The 12,160-nt window shown below is 41.2% G+C and overlaps 1 protein-coding gene across 3 annotated transcripts in view; it reads left to right on the top strand.

The window, feature by feature from the left end:
• pacrg (PARK2 co-regulated) overlaps positions 1 to 12,160 on the top strand; it is a 196,045-nt gene that overhangs the window by 45,299 nt on the left and 138,586 nt on the right. For 2 of the 3 annotated variants that reach the window (XM_069707106.1, XM_069707107.1), the window contains one exon: positions 1,175 to 1,287. The exons of the other annotated variant lie outside the window; for it this stretch is intronic. The gene's annotated coding sequence lies outside the window, so the exon portion shown is untranslated. The remainder of the gene's footprint in view (positions 1 to 1,174; positions 1,288 to 12,160) is intronic. 3 annotated transcript variants of the gene reach the window in all.

The raw sequence follows: 12,160 nt of genomic DNA, 5'->3' as shown, positions 1-12,160 counted from the left end.
CATTGCCTTAAGGACAAAATCATTTATTACAACAAACAACCTATTAATAAGAAATCAATAAGAGACTCCCAGAAGTGTTTTGCACAAAACGTTAATGAATTTTTAAAAACCTCTCAGGTGAACCAAATTGAAAAACTAAAGAAAGTAAAATAAGAGTGTGCTGGATGCCAGATATTTATTATGAAATAAATGATAAGTAAAACAAAAGAAACACGCTGAAATTTGTTTTTTGTTTGCATCCAGTCTTAATGATGTATTTGTTTTGTGTGTATATGTGTAAGCGTGTGTGTGAGCAACGAGAGAAGGAAAGAGGGAGAAAATAAACACCGGGCCTTGTGGAGGAGCGGGGCTATTTTACATCGTATTTATTGCTCCCCACACATCATTTTAATTTACATTTATGGGGTCATTGATATCTGTTAAACGTGTATTGATGTGCCGTGAGTTTGTGTTTCATATTGCCAGGCTCATTTCTTTTTATTTGACCTCCACGTGCATTTTGACTGCTCCGTGTCTGGAATCAGAATACATTTGTTACCCGCATTTGTGGCATCTCCTCTTTTCCTTCCTCTTTTTTATTCTATGCAACATTTTATGCAGTCATATATAATAGCAATAAGAAGAGATTGACTGTTCGCATGAATGCGGGTGATATTATAAAGGACGGAAATTATATGTTTTGAAATTGTTGTCAAATTGTTGCAGCTATAAATGTAAACCACAAGCTAGTTTGCATCGTAACAGCCCGCCTTGCTTTCCACGTGCAACCCAACGTTTCGTCTTTTTTCTTCTCACTGATTCACTTCATTTTGTTCTTGATTCACGCGTCGTGGCATCATTTTTCACATTTTGTGTGTTTTTGGAAGACAATGATGACTAGACGCTGCATAGAACATTTTAGTGTTTGTATTTTCGTCCTTGTCTCAGCAGGAGCTCAGCAATGTGAAACTTTAGCCGCCTTTTTAGTGAAATAACATGAACAAACACACAAGCAGCCACCACAGGTACAACACACGCTCCACACTCACAGAAAATAGCCGACTATGAATCAGATGCTGCAGCCTTTGTAAAATCTCTTTGTTTGTACTGCAGGGCATCAGGCTCCATGCAGCCCTGCGTGTGTCAGTATGTGTCGTGGTGGAGACTGACTCGTTCTCTCTCTCTTTGCTCGCAGGAAGACCGTACAGAGCCTCGCTACAGAAGGACACAATGAGGTGGCAGCTCCGCTTGGCTGACCAGGCATAGCCGGAACAGGAAGAGAGATTACCTCCCAGAGGGTCTCCGTGGGTGTGTGTGTACACACGTGTATGTGAATGCATGCATGCGCGCGTGTGTGTGTGTGTGTGTGTGTGTGTGTGTGTGTGTGTGTGTGTGTGTGTGTGTGTGTGTGTGTGTGTGTGTGTGTGTGTGTGTGTGTGTGTGTGTGTGTGTGTGTGTGTGTGTGTGTGTGTGTGTGATACATCCTTCTCCAATTAGGAACACATCCACCTCTTTGCCACCAGGGTCATTGGTGCATTATCTTCCCTTTGGAAAGCACAGCCCTGTCTCTGCATAGTCTCTAAATGTTCAACTAACCTACATGACAAGGTGTGTTCGAGTATTATAAATAATTGTAAGCGGGTGTACTTTGGCTACAGGCTACAGAGGTGAGACGAGGTTAAATGTTTAATTTTTTGAAACAGCTAAGCATCTCCTTTGCCTAATTATCAGTGTATTTTTTTTTTTTTTTATCAAACACTGCCCAATAATTTGAAAAACTCCACCATGCAGACACAGCAGCAAGGACCATCTTTGAATTTAGGAAATGTGCAATACCCATACATTAATCCATCCATTCTGTACACTTACTTTTCACAGTGTGGCTGAAGCCCATCAAAGCACGTGTGGGTAATGCTACGCGTGGGTAATATGGGTCATACAAAGGTTAGGTCACCTGTCAATCAGGGCTCGAGACTGTCAGATTTTCATCTGTTCCTCAGTAACTCGACTCCCTTCAGAATACACTGTACATAACAGCTTTACTCATCTGCTAGGTTGTGTTATAATTACAAAGCCTTAAGGCCTGAATAGACGTCCTGCCCTGACGTGTATATGGACAGCTGTGGACACCAAGGACGCGTCGTAGTTCTTTCCTCTTCTTCCAAACTCTGCAATTTTTGTCAATGAACTGTTGCACATTTGATTGTCTTTTAGATCATTTGTACAGATGCGGGTAGTGACAGACCTCTTCACTCAGCCTGTCTTCAAATTCAGCATTCATTTGGTATTTCTAGTGCATTGGGCGCCCTTGTAGCACAGTGGTGCCACAATCACAACGGATTAGTACATGGATGTCCGCACAGAGCGTATGCGTACACTGTGTGTGTAGAGTAGAAGGTATAATAAAGGCATGAGTGTTTTGGTTTTTGCTGGCTGCCCTCTCATTGAATTTGTTGCCTAACTGGTTCTACATTTAAGCCTACTTGCCAGGTCTCTTTGTCATGAGATTGGCTCTCTGCAGAATCCACTGGATTTGTAATCGTTTTTTGTTGGTTTGCTGTAAATGGGTCTTTTTGTTCTTTAACATATGGACGATAAACTCTCAGTCGAGTGAGAGCACAAGACAGCACATTGACGGGCATGCAGAGGGTAGGAGTTGAGCTTTCATAAGGGATAATAGCTACTCTTTAGGCCACTGTTCTTTTTCCCATTAAATACCCCCCAAAGGCTAGCTAACATACAACACATTTCCCATTAACTAGATTTTCATTATGCTGAATGTACATCTGTGAGCCGCATGCAGACAAACAGACAGATAGACGGAGAGAGAGAGAGGCAGACAGACGGGGCATGTATCTGGAGGGGAGAGTGGTATTCTGTGAGGATTGATAGACTCCATATTGTGAGCTAATGATCTCCCTAGGGCGCTGGGGAGAAACGATGAAACCAGTCTGCATGACACTGTCACACTCCCTATGTCACACTGCCACCTTCATCTCTCAGTCTTTTCTACCCTCCTCTCTCTCACTCTCTGTCTTCCTCTCAACCTTTCTTTTTCTCTTCCTCGGGGAAATGCATCGATTCACCTTTGTTTGTACTGTCACCCACACATATTCAACTGTCACAGCGAAGAACAGAGTTCACTTAACTGATGGAGCTGATTTAGGGTAAGAGGCATACGCTGTCCTCGTTTCCCCAAAAAATGAAACTCTGTGACATCTATTCTCATTTAGTTCAATCTGGACAAAAATGCCAGAAATGTCTGCGGGAGGAGTTTAAAAGATGGTTCAGAATAGGTGGAAGATAGCATCATACTCCAGGCTTTGCAGACATAATAGGAAAAAGATCTTTTTAAATCAATTGTCAGCACTCTTACAATTGCAGGCACAATGAACGCATTCACCGGTTGTGTTGATGGAAAAGCACAATCATCTCCTGTAATCTGAATTCCTGATTCGTTGCCGTGCCAAGCTGTCACCGCTTCAATATAAGACAAAGTAGAAGAGGAGGCAAAGACACAAAAGTATATAGGTTTGGTGTTGAATGTAGGAGGAACGTTAGCTGTTACCACTGAGACATCAAAATTACCAGTAAATGGAGCTGACTTGCTGCTACTAAAAAAATATTTTTTCAACTAAAGGCCCACTGAGTATGTTTGTACTGCACTAATATACAGATTATGATACAATGACACCCCCCCCCCCCACACACACACACACACACACCTAATTTACATAAGAGCAAGACATTCAGACTGATGGTGCCATTTTGCATGGCTTTATGAAATTGTTTGGTGTCTCTTTGAATTATTTTTGTTGTTGTTTGTTGTCTCTGTGGTCATTTAATATATTGTGGTCATTATTAGAGCCGACCGATACTGGATTTTTTTGGGCTGACATCCTTATTAGGAGGTAAAAAAAATATTCTGATATAGACATATCGGCCCAAATGTACATATCAAATACTTGTGACAAAGATTTGCAATTTTACAGTTTAATGACTTAATTGTCCCAAATGACATCAGCGCATTGAAACAGTAAACTTTACTGGCAAGGCAATAATTATAATTGACTATAAATTGAAAACAAACCCAAGATAAAACAATACTACAGGCCAATACCAGCCAATGAAATTGGCCACTGATAAATTGATTGGGTTATTTTGTGTTTCTTGGTGGTAATTCTGATACTCTTTTTTTGTACTGCAGGTAAGGTGTACGAGTTTGTTGTTATTTTTAGTTGTTTGGTTTCTCTTATTTGCTGTTGTGTATCTCTTTTTAATCATCTTGTATCTCTTTGTGGTTGTCGTGCACCTCTTTGTGCTTGTTTTGTGTCACTTTGAAGCACTGTAGTCACTTAGAGCATTTGCAGTTGTTAGACGGACTCTTCATTTCACACAGGGGCGGTGGCCCCGGGGCTCCCTGACCCTTTGGGCTCTCAGCAGTCCTGTTCAGTATTCCATCCGCAGCTGTGCTTGTATAGAAGACAAACAGACTGAGATGCTAATAAGTTTTCTCCATTTCGTAATATGTGCCTTGTGCTTCTTCTCTCCTCCAGCACTGACAACAAATAATCTCCTTCAGGTGCTGACTTCTTGCCATTTTCTGTTGGTTTCCAACATATATATATATTTCTGTAGGTTTCTTTTGAGTGAAAGTCTTTGTAATCCAGAATTGCAGTTTTCTCAGTCTCACCTCTCTTCACCTCCCCTCACGTCTCAATCAAATGTACACAGCAAGGTCTTTGTTTTGATTACTTTTCTGCCTCCATATTGTTGACTTGTCTTTATACAGATATAGACACAGAGGCAGAGAAACGGAGGCGGTGAGCCCCAGCTGGTGAAGGGACTGAGATGGGGATAGATGGGGGCTGAACTATATGTTGGTTCTCTTCGAAAAAGCTCAGACTCATCTGTCTGAATCTCACTTCTATTTCAACCTTATCTGTGCTGCACTGGAGTGCGGACATGACTGACAAAGAAAGTGCAGCATTTCAAGAGACTTATGCACCTGGACTACTTGTTGAGTTGACAAACTTCCTCTGTACAGTACCTCTGATTCACCATGACATTTTCTGATAACTGTTTGGTTTTCTAAGTCATTCGTTTTCCGCATCATCAAATGGAAGCAAGTAAAAAGTGCCTTTAAACATGCCATTCCAAATCCCAGAGGAAAAATAACATTGATTGAAGGCCCAGGGGCCGGTGAATCATTTACTGAGGCAAATTCATCTCAGCAGCTTCGTCTTGACACATGCAGGTGCCAGCATGTTGTCCTGTTTGTGCCAAGAAAATAATGGCATTTCTGAGTGTCTGGAAAACATATTTTGTTTCACTTGAATGTGGAGTTAATCTGCACTGCAAAGGCAAATTGCACATAATCCCTCTGGTGAAAAAAAATAGGTTTAGCGTTTAGCGGTTTAGCTGCGTATTGCATTTTAGTCATAAAGTTTATCAGATAAACAATAAGGTTTTAACACTGTTTTTACTGTCCAATCACACAATCATCAAAGTGTAGCCTATGTGCTGGGATTTGACAGGGTTATTGATCAACACCAACTCCGCCATTATTTTGCCTGGCCTTTCAGGCTTGCTAGAATTCCCAGACTGTACTCTAGTTTGTAATAAAACCACAACCATTAAATCTCCCGCGTAATCATGCTTTCATCTGCCAAAATATGCAGCCTGGACCAATAAACTGCTAAAGCAAATAAAATGCTGTCCTGGCTACTATTATAGTATTTTGCATTTTGATATATCGCTTCCTAGTAAGCTTTAATTCATGTAACTTCCTGGGCCCCTATCAGTGCTCACCTCGGATTATACCAGCAGGGAAACTGATCAATACATCGGATATAGCCTGCACAGGACATATACTCTGTGTTAATGCCCCTCTAATTTGCTAGCTTTGTCATTTCTGCACTCTATGTCAGACAAAATTGCAGCTTCCTGTAATGATGGATGGCACAGACTCCTCTCTTTGGCAAAACACCAGTGGAAAAAATGGAAACCAAATTTTAACTACCAGGGTGCACCATTTACTGCATGCAGAGAGTTTTGGTTCCACAATCAAAAAATATCTGTCAGATACAGAGATTTTGTTCATGGTTTACAGTAGACATAAAAAAACAAGAAACTTGAATCGTGAAACTATATTTACTGTGTGCCTGTTTTCAGATGTAATTTTTGCACACAGCATGGTGTCACTTGGAAGAAAGACAATAACATACAGCACAGAGTGGGACTTAATGTCCCAAGAGTTTTTTGAAAATGCGACTTTCCGTTTGGACTCAGACAGCTAATCCCCGGTGAGGAAACTCATTTGCCACCAAATCAGCTCATACAGACGGCAAACAATATAGATTGTGCTTTCACAGAACATAGGATATATACGATATCTTAAAAAGCCATTTGAGATATAATTAATGACAACTTTCTATTACTGACAAGCTCCTGTTAGTCACTGAAGAGGATGGCAGGTCATTTGTTTGTGGTGGCCATACTGAGGAGATCTGTGATTCTTCTGATGTAGATCTAACACAGTTGTTTCCTATAGCTTCGGATTGTGAACTGCTCAAAACAAAGCTACCTGTGACCTCCCAGGTTGTCTTATCTCCAGTTTTGTGGCCATTTAACCCAAAGATTATTTTTCCTTTAGTTATATTTTCATACCTCTTAAAGGAATTAACAAAAATCAAAGCAAAGATTGCAAAACTATGAGGCCACAACTTCCAGAATTCATTTTGATCTGTATGTAGTAAAGTGGATTTTCAGTACATTAGCCTCTCTCTCTCTCTCTCTCTCTCTCTCTCTCTCTCTCTCTCTCTCTCTCTCTCTCTCTCTCTCTCTCTCTCTCTCTCTCTCTCTCTCTCACACACACACACACACACACACACACACACACACATACCCATTCATACTGCTAAAACAATTACAGGTAGTTTCCCTCTGTGTTCGGAGAGCTAGTGAGGTGTGCTTGTTCTATAATTACAACTCTCATTGTGTGCATCCCACTGCAGTGCCCCAAACCACCATATCTGCCTCAGCCACTTTGTTCAATGGATGTCAGATCTCACTGTGTGGTCTATGTTGAGAGGGGCCATTATATTTAAAACACTGCAGGAACTTCTGAAACAACAGGGACACTCACTTCCTTTGTTCTAATTTCCTCTCTCCCTCCGTTTTTGACACTAGCCTTCTCGGTATTGTCTTTTGTGTGCGGTGACACCTGCTCCTTTTTCTTCGCTCTTTTTCTCTCTCCGCTGTTCTCTTTATATCTTCCCCCACCAATCTTCATGCCTACCATGCTTTCACACTCCGTTTTCCATGCTTGCTCTGGGTATCCCCACTGTGGAGAACTCTGCCTGTTTCATTTGGGTGTGGAAACGGTGTGCTAATATCGCCTGCTTAAACCCATTGGGTGTGATAATGGCAGTCATCACTCACTGATGCAGCACAAAAACTGACAGTTTGCTCTCCTTACGCTGACAAACAGCATATACCTCCCACTGTTGTGTCACTGTCTCTTTTGTCTCCTATTCCCTTTGTTCACTATGAATCTGTGTCTCCCTTCGACTGTCTCTTTTAGTTTCGTATTTGTCTCTTTGCATCCAAGATTCTTTTTTCATCCACCGTTCAAGCTGGTATATCTTTCATCGAGGCATATAGTCTGTAACCCCCTGAAGGATGCTGTTGAAAAAAAAATGGAAGCTGCACTTGATTCTAAAAGCTTCCCAACTGATCATTTTACTCATGCATAAATTATTCAGTCAAGTCCTGAAAAGAGGGACACATTAAGAGCCGTGGCTACTATTACAAGTCAATCATCCTGCAGGGAATTCTCACTGCAGTGATGGAATTATTGGCAGGACAAATGGCAGATACATGATATGACCAATATGCATGCCTTTAAATCCAGCAGCATGTCAAAAAAGAACTATATATATATATTTTGTCTCTTTACATTCCTTGGAAATAACACAAAGAGCCAGGATGTTTAATTTCCAACCTGTCAATGTATTTTTTTTTTAATTTAACAGAAAGTGAAGCACCATTTATCTTTGGACTTCAAAATTAGAATTATATCCATGTTATCTTTTTTTGGGTTATTTTCTCGGTAAATGCTTTAAACTTACAGAAACGGAACAGTGATGACAAATTGTAAAAACCTTCACGTATTATCACTTCATGAAGTTGATATGGTAAAATAATTAACTTTTTTTAAAACCCTATTACGACTTATTACTTTACTTATTTTAGCCACTGGCCTACTGATAAATGTTGAAGTCCACTATTCACTTAAGCTTTGTTAACTCTCCTCCACCAGCACTTACCTGACTGCGTAGTGCTGTGTCATGCTCAGCGGTTAGTCGCAAACATTGGTCCATGTTTGGTGCTATCACTACCAGATAGAACTCTGTATATTCCACGCTATACATAGCTTTTAAATCTGGTGTGTGGTGAGACATTACCGCCCTGTTGGATGAATGCATGTTGGGCATGCTATATAGGTAGAGGATGTGCGTCTGACATCGGGTAACATCTACTTTGAATAGGGATAAAATAATTCAATTGTGCGGCTCTTCTAGACTTTCCAAATGTTACCCGACTGCATTGATCAAATTCTGATACTGAAACGAATCATTCTGCGCAGGGTTGTGACACTCAGAAAATTTGTTAGCCACCATTTTAGAGCAGCAACAGTAACAACGGAAGCAGCTACAGTGGAGCCCGTGACGTAAGCACGTGTCGACAATGTTTATGTAATTACTTTCACTGGCAGAAGTAGGAGACAAACGTTCTGCACTGCAGGTTTAAGTGTTGTTTACAATCGACCTGTCATTGGGCACTCAGAGTCCCATTCCATTTGAGTTACAAAAGTTTTAATTACAGTTGCATGCTTGATTACCTTTATGAAAAAATAACTGTAATTTAGACACATATTGTCCCCATGCTTGGTAGACAGATAAATGGGGATTTCCAGAATTGACAGCTTTTGAACCCCTGCTTGCAATGAGCCTTTATAAAAACATAATTAATTAAAAGAATTGATGTAAACACTTGACATGAAGGACAAAACAACGCTATCAACAAACGGCAAACAGCAGCCGCACTCTGGGAGGAGGGCCTCGAGTAAGAGGCATTGTTAAGAGGTGAGAGTGTGCAATATGTTTCTGTCTCTCAATTAGAACTGTGAAGGTGTCTGGCGCGTCTGCTCGTCTCACACAAGAATAAACTGCAGAAGCTGATTTGTGTAATTGTTTAGATGAGCCCAGAAAAAAACACCAGCATGACCAGTCTGTTTACTCACCCGCACTCAGAACAGAGGCGAGAAAACTGATGATGATTTAGGTTGTGTTTATAAGACACCCAGAAATCTTCACTGTGAACAACATCTCCTGTAAATAGTTAGGAACCTTAATCTCATTGCAGCAACAGAATCAAACACCTCTTGCCTTGCCTACTTACTTGTTAATCGGGTTGTGAAACAAGGGCCAGCAGGATACCCCATAGTTGTTAAGGAGGCCCATAGAAAACACATGTTTGATTTGCACAATAGTTCAATAATAGCAAACCATCCTGTTGAAACAGTCTATGAACCCCTTTACACTTTGCGATTGCTGCGGGCAGAAAAGAGAAATGCCTACACTGTAAAAGAAATCTGAATCTGTGAGTGCATGAAGTGATGAAACACACCCGCATGTCTGTCTGGTGTGAAGGAGAAAAGCATAAGGGAAGTTAAGCTATTTTATAGTATAGAGCCATCTTTTAGTTGTATTATTTACATAGGTCAGAGTCCACTTTTGCATCAGACATGCAGTTTCTAACCACAAAACACAGCTACTGTGGAAAATGCTACAAAGAGTGCCCATAATTTGTGTATCGAACTGTTATTTCAAAACAAGGCAAAATAAACACGAAGTGGTATTTACTTGATTGTCTCACAGGAACCTCACGTCTGTCACAAAAATGTCATTGTCTGCCGTGGCAGCATGCGCTTTCCAGTAAAGCTTAGCCTTTTCCCATTAACCCACCTGATCCTGGAGCGGATCTGTGTGCCCTTTCAAATCGCTGTCTCCAGGGTAACTGCAGCAGTTACTCTCGCACCTGGTAAGAACTGAAAAGAGAGAAAGCAGATGATTCACCTGAAGCCAGAGACTGCAATCACCTCTATTCATAGATTAATAACCTTCTATGGTTCTCGACCGGCAGCATTTCAGTGGGTGGGTGCTCCGCAGCGTCGGCGGGGAATGCTAAAGCGCGGCATTGTACTTGCTCAGCAATCAGCAGGAAATGATTGCTAATTTTGATGGGGGATGTGATGTTTTGCTGTTTTCATGCACACCTGTACACACACAGAGATTCCTGCTATAAGCTCTCTCTGTGGTGTTGAAAAGACTACATGTGGATGAGCAGACGACAGTTGCTGGGCACACCGGAGGTTTCCATCGGGGTTGCTGAGGGTCACTGATCTGCAGTCCCACAATCCCAGAGATGGTGGCTGCTGTGCGGCAAGAGCGAGACAGCACCACCAGACTGCAGGGTCAGGGCACCGGGGACTACGGGTGCTGTCCCTTCAAATGTGACAAATACGATGTGACATGTCAGTGCATGCTCAAGAACATCGCCCTCTTTCACTCATACCAGTGAATTATTTTTTTTTTTCCTTCCTTCCGCTCTATTCCTTTCTCTGGCACACGAATACCCTCACACACACACGAACAGACATTTGGATACAAAAACAAACAGCAGCTTTCTCTATTTCTTTCTCACAAAGGCAGACACAAAAACACAAATACTCTGAAACAGAGAAACGCAGTTATTCACTCCTGAATGAACATACGCACACACACACGCACGCACACACACACACACATCGCTCTATTCCCCCTGTGGCTGTCATCGAAAGCAACTACTCTGGCCTACACAATGGAAAAGTAACAGCTTGCTTTTATTCTCCCTTTCCTCGTTCTTCTCTTTTCCTACCGTCCCTTCCTCCCCTCCACCGTGGTGGCTTCCAGCCATCCCATGTCATCCCACCTCCGCGGCACCTCTGCTGCCGCCCAACAGTTAAGTGCCTCTCAGATAGGCTGTCATATATATTTCAAAGGCGTTTCAAAGCTGATTCAGACGGACTGAATGCACATTCACCAAGAGGCTACACGGGGCGTCATTTCAACACTGTGGCTTTTTGGAGTCATTTTTCATTCTTGAATAAGACATTTTTGAATGTCATGCTCTCATTGTCAGTGTAGCGGTAAAGTGTACTTATGACTTTCAAAGTGGGGCAATAAAATATTTCAAGTTTTTTTTTTATAGGTTTTAAGGCGATGCATTGCATGAGCAAAAAACTTCTATTAATTCACCACAAGATTTAAAAGGATGTAATTCACTATGTTGCTGCTTAGTTTACAAAAGTACATATTTGTGACATATATTATTATTAACTGGTGATGCTGGTTAAGATACATGTCAGTATAAAATTAATTAATTCTGTGTAATAAATGAGGTGTCATTTTTTAATGTGCATTTACAATTGTTTTCAAAATTCAATTCAAATTCCATACCTTTATTTGCCTTTTGTTCAGACAGATGTACAAACAAGGGCGTTGGAATTCTTCCATGAATCTCTCAGTTAAACCTGCACATTGAAAAGGTACCAAAAAGCATAATAATAAAAGATACACAGGTACATTATGTACTGTACATTGCTGCGTTTTTACACTGTGTATGCAGTGTAATTACAGGGTCAGATTTTGGAAACCATCTTTGGGAATACCGATATAGCATTCAGTACACATCCTGTACACAGACAGATGAACATATAGAAAACATGATATGAATACTGATGTACAGATAAGACAAACATGGAAAGGCCAGTGATGGGGAAAAGAACACTCACACAAGTGGCCACAGTTAGAAAATCATCCCAATTTGTATTTCCTCCTTTGATGCTGTTATGGAAATGGTGGTAATTTCACCTGCACGTCTGCTCGTCCTCATAACCCCCACCCAGGATGTTGAATGCTGGGAAGTGTTAATAATATTTAAAGTTAAACGCCATCTGTTCCCAGAGCCTAACCTGAATACCAATACGGCTGCAAATGTTGCAATTAACAGAGCCAAGATGTCAAGAACACCGGAGAGGCAGCCTTTAAGCTTCCTGCTTCAGGAAAAGAGCGGC

The sequence above is a fragment of the Brachyistius frenatus genome, unplaced genomic scaffold (genome assembly GCF_029030835.1).
Source record: "Brachyistius frenatus isolate BFR_SWC_R1_liver_20210118 unplaced genomic scaffold, ASM2903083v1 Contig_67, whole genome shotgun sequence".
In the NCBI taxonomy this organism is placed as follows: domain Eukaryota; kingdom Metazoa; phylum Chordata; class Actinopteri; family Embiotocidae; genus Brachyistius; species Brachyistius frenatus.
This window is presented reverse-complemented; position numbering and strand designations above follow the sequence as displayed.